This window comes from Moschus berezovskii, chromosome 2 (genome assembly GCF_049115385.1).
Source record: "Moschus berezovskii isolate FMDL1 chromosome 2, NW_MosBer_1.0, whole genome shotgun sequence".
Lineage (NCBI taxonomy): Eukaryota > Metazoa > Chordata > Mammalia > Artiodactyla > Moschidae > Moschus > Moschus berezovskii.
In genome coordinates this window covers 95,940,824-95,946,367 of record NC_142461.1, presented here as the reverse complement: position 1 = coordinate 95,946,367, position 5,544 = coordinate 95,940,824, and the positions used below count along the sequence as shown (strand labels likewise).

Genomic DNA, 5,544 nt, shown 5'->3' with positions numbered 1-5,544 from the left:
GTTTAGATAAAGATATGTCTCCATCTTCCCTAGAGAAGTTGCCCTTAAAATGCCTAAAATGAAGAAAAACCCAAGAACAAGCATAATACTTGTTACTCTTGTAACAAGCATAAAAACTACACTGTTGCATATCACCATACTCCTGATGTCAGCAATGCTGTTCAGAATCATTCTGGTGAGCTCTCTACAAAAATTAATGCAAACAGCACACCTCCACACATTTTAGGGTACACAGGGTAAAAGTGGGACTACTGATTTCATGTTCTGAAGGGTCATTTTTGTGGCAACTGATTAACATTCTCAAACAAAGAGATGTATTGAAATTCAAAATTATTTAATGAAATAGTGGCAAATATATTACATTTGTTGAGGTTATTTTTCCTCACTAAAGGAATGGAAATGATGCATACATGTTATTCTACTAGAATTACAATTTTATACAGATAATAAGAATTTGTGCATTGTAGAAGCAAAATGGGCTTATTGTTGTCTGCAACAGCAAATGAAGTGTCTCATAACCAGCAATTCAATGTGTTAATTCAGCTGCACCATCCAATTACCTACAATTCATCTCAACATAAGACACAACAATAAAACTTTTAAAAAATCTGTGACAAAATGCCTGCTCTAGGTTTCCCTAATAGGAAAAACATTATCCCGAAGTCAGAGAACAGAAGCCATGGAATATAAATTATAAAAGTTGTTCATCATAACCTATCAGTTAATATCACAAAGAATTTCTGACATGAAGTCAATAGTCTAGAGTTAATAATAAAATATACATGAGAAATCTTATAAGGAAAATCTGACCAAGGAATGTGAGAACTGGATGGCAACTGAAATTGGCATCCCCTCAAGTGACACAGCATTCCCTTGGAGCCAGGGCCTGCATACTGCCAACTGACCACAGGGCCCAGGCACACCATTCTAAAAGTAGACAAAGGTAATGAGATGCAAATTTAGCATCCCAAGCCTCCTGCTAAATGACCCAGATGCTAGAGCTAGAGCGTCTGTCTCTTACCTACTCAGGGACTAGATGATGAAATGAACAGAAGCTTTTTTATTTACATTTTTATAGAATCAAAAAAGGAAAAAAAAAAAAAAAGCTAATAGATAAGTCCGGCCCTGCTCTATGAGGATGTATTAAGCCACAGAAGAAGGACAATTTAAAGTCAAGAGCATCATGAAGAAGGAAGAGAGGAGTCAGAAAAGATACAAAAGAAAAAGCATATTGAGAAATGATGAAACAGTATTTATTTGAGAAGGAAAGACAGAGCTACCCTGAAAATTTACAGGATATGAGTGAAATCTGAACCATGATTAGGCACAGGCTGGTTTCTAATATTTTTCAGGACAAGTGATGTATAGTCCCATTTGAGACTGAACTATCAAGAGAATCAAAGAAATATGAGACTTGAGGATTCAGAAAAAGAGGTGGAATTTGCCATGAGAGAAAGAGAGAAGACTGTAGAAGTGAGTTTTAAAATTTACTCAGTAATCTCATAACTCTCACGTCACTTATAGAATCTGAAAACAGAATTGTTTTTAAGTATAGATTTTTACTTTTTAAAAAACCAGGCAGGTAGAATGACTCATTACTGGGGTATCTAATTTAAACAATTTATAACAATCTAATCAAGTACCCACCTAAAATAATATATAAAATATATATATAAATATATAAAATAATAATAAAACTGAAGAAAGCTCATTAAATACTATATAGGTTCAAGAATAATAGAAAGTTGCTAAAAAATCAACCAAAGATCAGAAGTAAGGAGGACCTTCTCAAGCATAAATGCATCAATTCTCTATAAATTAACAGTGATTACAAATGCATATAGATACTCTATATTATATAAAGCTTTCAAAAAACATATTTAAGAAAAATATCAAGATGTTTCAGCAGGATTTCTCCAATCCCTTTTTAAATATTAATATTTCCTAGTGTAATCTAAACAATTTATGAACAGTAATTGCAGGATAATAAGGCATTTTCTTACTTTAACTAAGGTAGATCTTAGTTATAGACTGAAGTCTCTATATAGAAATCCCACTACAGGTTTTTTTTTTTTGTCTACATCGCTGTGTTAACTTCTTGCTGTTTTTCATTTTCTTTTTTGCTAGGGATGGTGGGGAGAGGGTGGGTGGGTCTGCACCTAAGAAAAGTCAAGAATGAATCTACTTGAAGAAAACTACTTTTTTTCCACATTTATTATCTTTCATAGTTAAATTTCTTTCCTAATCAGGTTCTATGACTTCTAAAAGGTAAACATGTTTTGTTTTTTACTTTGTTCATCAGATTTTCTTCCTTTACTTTTAAAGGCAAAAATTATTCAAATAGGAAACAAAACACAGAAATCTGGGTTCCATTTTCATTTCTATTGCTTCAAGTTTTGTGACTTAAAGCAGACCATTAATTGTTTCATCAAAATAGCATAGTTTATGCTCCACCATTCATCAACTTCCCCTGGGCAACACACTTAACATTTCTGTGTCTCAATTTCCTTGTCTATAAATGGAGGTACTAATAAAACCTACTTTGAGGGGTTGTTATGATTAAATGAATTAATATCTGTTAAGTAATCTGAATAATGTCCAGACATAGTAACTTCTATATTTGTTTAATTGACTAAAACTTATTAAATCTGAAAATTGTTCTAGAAGTAGTTCCATTGCTTGAAACCTTGTACATCAAACTTATCTAGAAAAATATTTATAAAGATAGATCCCGATGTATCTATCCCAGGCAAATGAGAATCTATCAGTGGAATCTGAAAACCTATATTAAAACAAACAAACAAAAACGTCTTGAGACAATTTCAGTTTCCAAACTGGTTTGTTGGCAATGACATTAAACAATGTCTCAAGTCAATTTAACTACATCCCACACAATCCACCAGCGTCCACTTCCCCTTCAATGGCCACAATAGTCACTATCCAAAGCAACTTGGGATTTAATAGCATCAGTCAGTTTTACAAAAGCAGTTAGAAGTTTAGCTTTGGAATTTTCTTTCTTACCTAAAGCAAAACTGCTTTGTCCTCATCAAGGAAAACAAACATGTAAAAAAATGGATCAAACTGATCCCTAAAGACTGGGACATACTGGTTAAAGAGGTCAGAATAAGTTCTTGAGACATTCTCCTTTTGGTTTTGCCCAGCATTCATTCTTTATTCAAGGACACAGATTGGCACTGTCTTAGTGATAATGATTTGTGGTTAACTCATGGCATCTGGTCCCATCACTTCATGGGAAATAGATGGGGAAACAGTGGAAACAGTGTCAGACTTTATTTTTTGGGGCTCCAAAATCACTGCAGATGTTGATTGCAGCCAGGAAATTAAAAGACGCTTACTCCTTGGAAGGAAAGTTATGACCAACCTAGACAGCATATTAAAAAGCAGAGACAGTGCTGGGACGCGTTTGCGGCCCGTGAGCCTGCGCGAGCTGCGGGAAGCTAACAGAAACCTGCGGTGGTGGGATAGCCGCGCCGCGGGATTCGCTGCGGCGGACGCACGTTGGCTGGGCGGTTCTTCTGGACAGGAATGAAGGAATGTTTAAACTTCTTGTTCAAGAAAGACTTCTTTAGCCGAATGGTGTTTTGTTGACTCCTAGATCTTGATGGTGCAATAGAAGCTGGCCCAATGGAAGAAACTTGTCAGTGATTGTACTTCATATTGGAAGTAGAATCTGGAATCAAGATTTTCCCCCTTTAAGCAGCTTTGATGGAACAAAGAAGAAGGTCCTCCAGTGTAGGGGAAGCAGTGGAGGAACTTGTGGGACCTGATGGACAAAAATGGGCTGATATGGATCCAGAAGAACGAATGTTAGTGGCTGCTAAAGCTTTCACTCGTATCTGTGCAGGCCATGGTGAGGGAGATGTCAGAAGAGAAGCCCAGTCCATCCTGTATGATCCCTACAGTAAAGCCTCAGTAACCTCAGGAAAGCGACCTGCTTTTCCTGCACAACTGCACTACCCACATATAGAAAGCAATGCCCCTTCAGAACCAGTCTCAGAGACCTCCCAAAGACTCCGAAAGCCGGTTATGAAGAGAAAGGTGCTGCGTCGAAAGCCAGGTGGGGAGGTGTTAGTGACGGATGAGTCGATGATCAGTGAATCAGAGTCTGGTACAGAAAGTGACATGGATGTCTGGGACTTCAGACAAAGGCTGATAAATCTGCACTTCCAGGAAGACGGGGAATCTCCAGTTGATATTTCACAAAAATTTAGTCTACCACGTGAATACCAAGGAATTTCTCAAGATCAGCTCATTTGCTATCTACGAAGAGAAGAAATGGGCCCTCCAGCTTATGAACAAGACCTGATTGTTGCCAGCCGGCCCAAGTCCTTTATCCTCCCAAGGCTGGACCGGTTGAGCCGAAACCGAGGCAAGGTAGATCGGGTAGCCCGCTATTTTGAATATAAACGAGACTGGGACTCCATGCGGTTACCTGGTGAAGATCATAGGAAGGAATTACGCTGGGGAATCCGAGAGCAGATGCTTTGTCGTGCAGAAGCCCAGTCCAAGCCTCAGCATATATATGTTCCAAACAATTACCTAGTGCCAACTGAGAAGAAACGATCTGCCCTTCACTGGGGTGTTCGTTGTGACCTTGCAAATGGTGTGATGCCCAAGAAACTTCCTTCCTTCCCTCTTTCTCCTTAAGTCTTTTTTTAAAAACTTGTCTCTCTTCACAGGATTGCAATAACCTGGTTCTTAGTATCTCTCCTTTTATTTAAATAGAAACAACTCAAAATACCATGGAATACAGAGTAAGGACTTCACCCATCACTGGTCTTTCCTAGGTATATGTCACATTGGTATCTACCACTTAACTTCCAAATGAACATCAAATCTAGCAACTGCAAGAGGAATCATGCCAGAAAAACAGACCTAGGCTTCCCGTTTTGTCTTAGAGAGCAAAGCCAGCACTATTTGTTTCATGAACTTGTTACCTTTGGCCAATGTGAGTTGCTGTGTGTTTTTAAAGTTGCTGAGCAGTAAGCTTACCTATTAAAGACTTTTGTTGTATTTTAAGTCAATTTAAAAAAAAAAAAGCAGAGACATTACTTTGCCAACAAAGGTCCGTCTAGTCAAGGCTATGGTTTTTCCCGTGGTCATGTATGGATGTGAGAGTTGCCCAAGAATTGATGCTTTTGAACTGTGGTGCTAGAGAAGACTCTTGAGAGTCCCTTGGACTGCAAGGAGATCCAACCAGTCCATTCTAAAGGAGATCAATCCTGGGTGTTCATTGGAAGGACTGATGCTAAAGCTGAAACTCCAAAACTTTGGCCACCTCATACGACGAGTTGACTCACTGGAAAAGAGTCTGATGCTGGGAAGGATTGGGGGCGGGAGGAGACGGGGACGACAGAGAATGAGATGGCTGGATGGCATCACCGACTCTGTGGACATGAGTTTGAGTGAACTCCGGGAGTTGGTGATGGACAGGGAGGCCTGGCGTGCTGTGATTCATGGGGTTGCAAAGAGTTGGACACGACTGAGTGACTGAACTGAACTGAACTGAACCACAAAAGATCA

At 38.6% G+C, this 5,544-nt stretch overlaps 1 pseudogene; it reads left to right on the top strand.

Moving 5' to 3' along the window:
• Positions 1-3,428: 3,428 nt before the first annotated feature.
• LOC129538240 (centriolar and ciliogenesis-associated protein HYLS1 pseudogene) lies at positions 3,429-4,668 on the top strand (annotated as a pseudogene).
• The last annotated feature ends 876 nt before the right edge of the window (positions 4,669-5,544 follow it).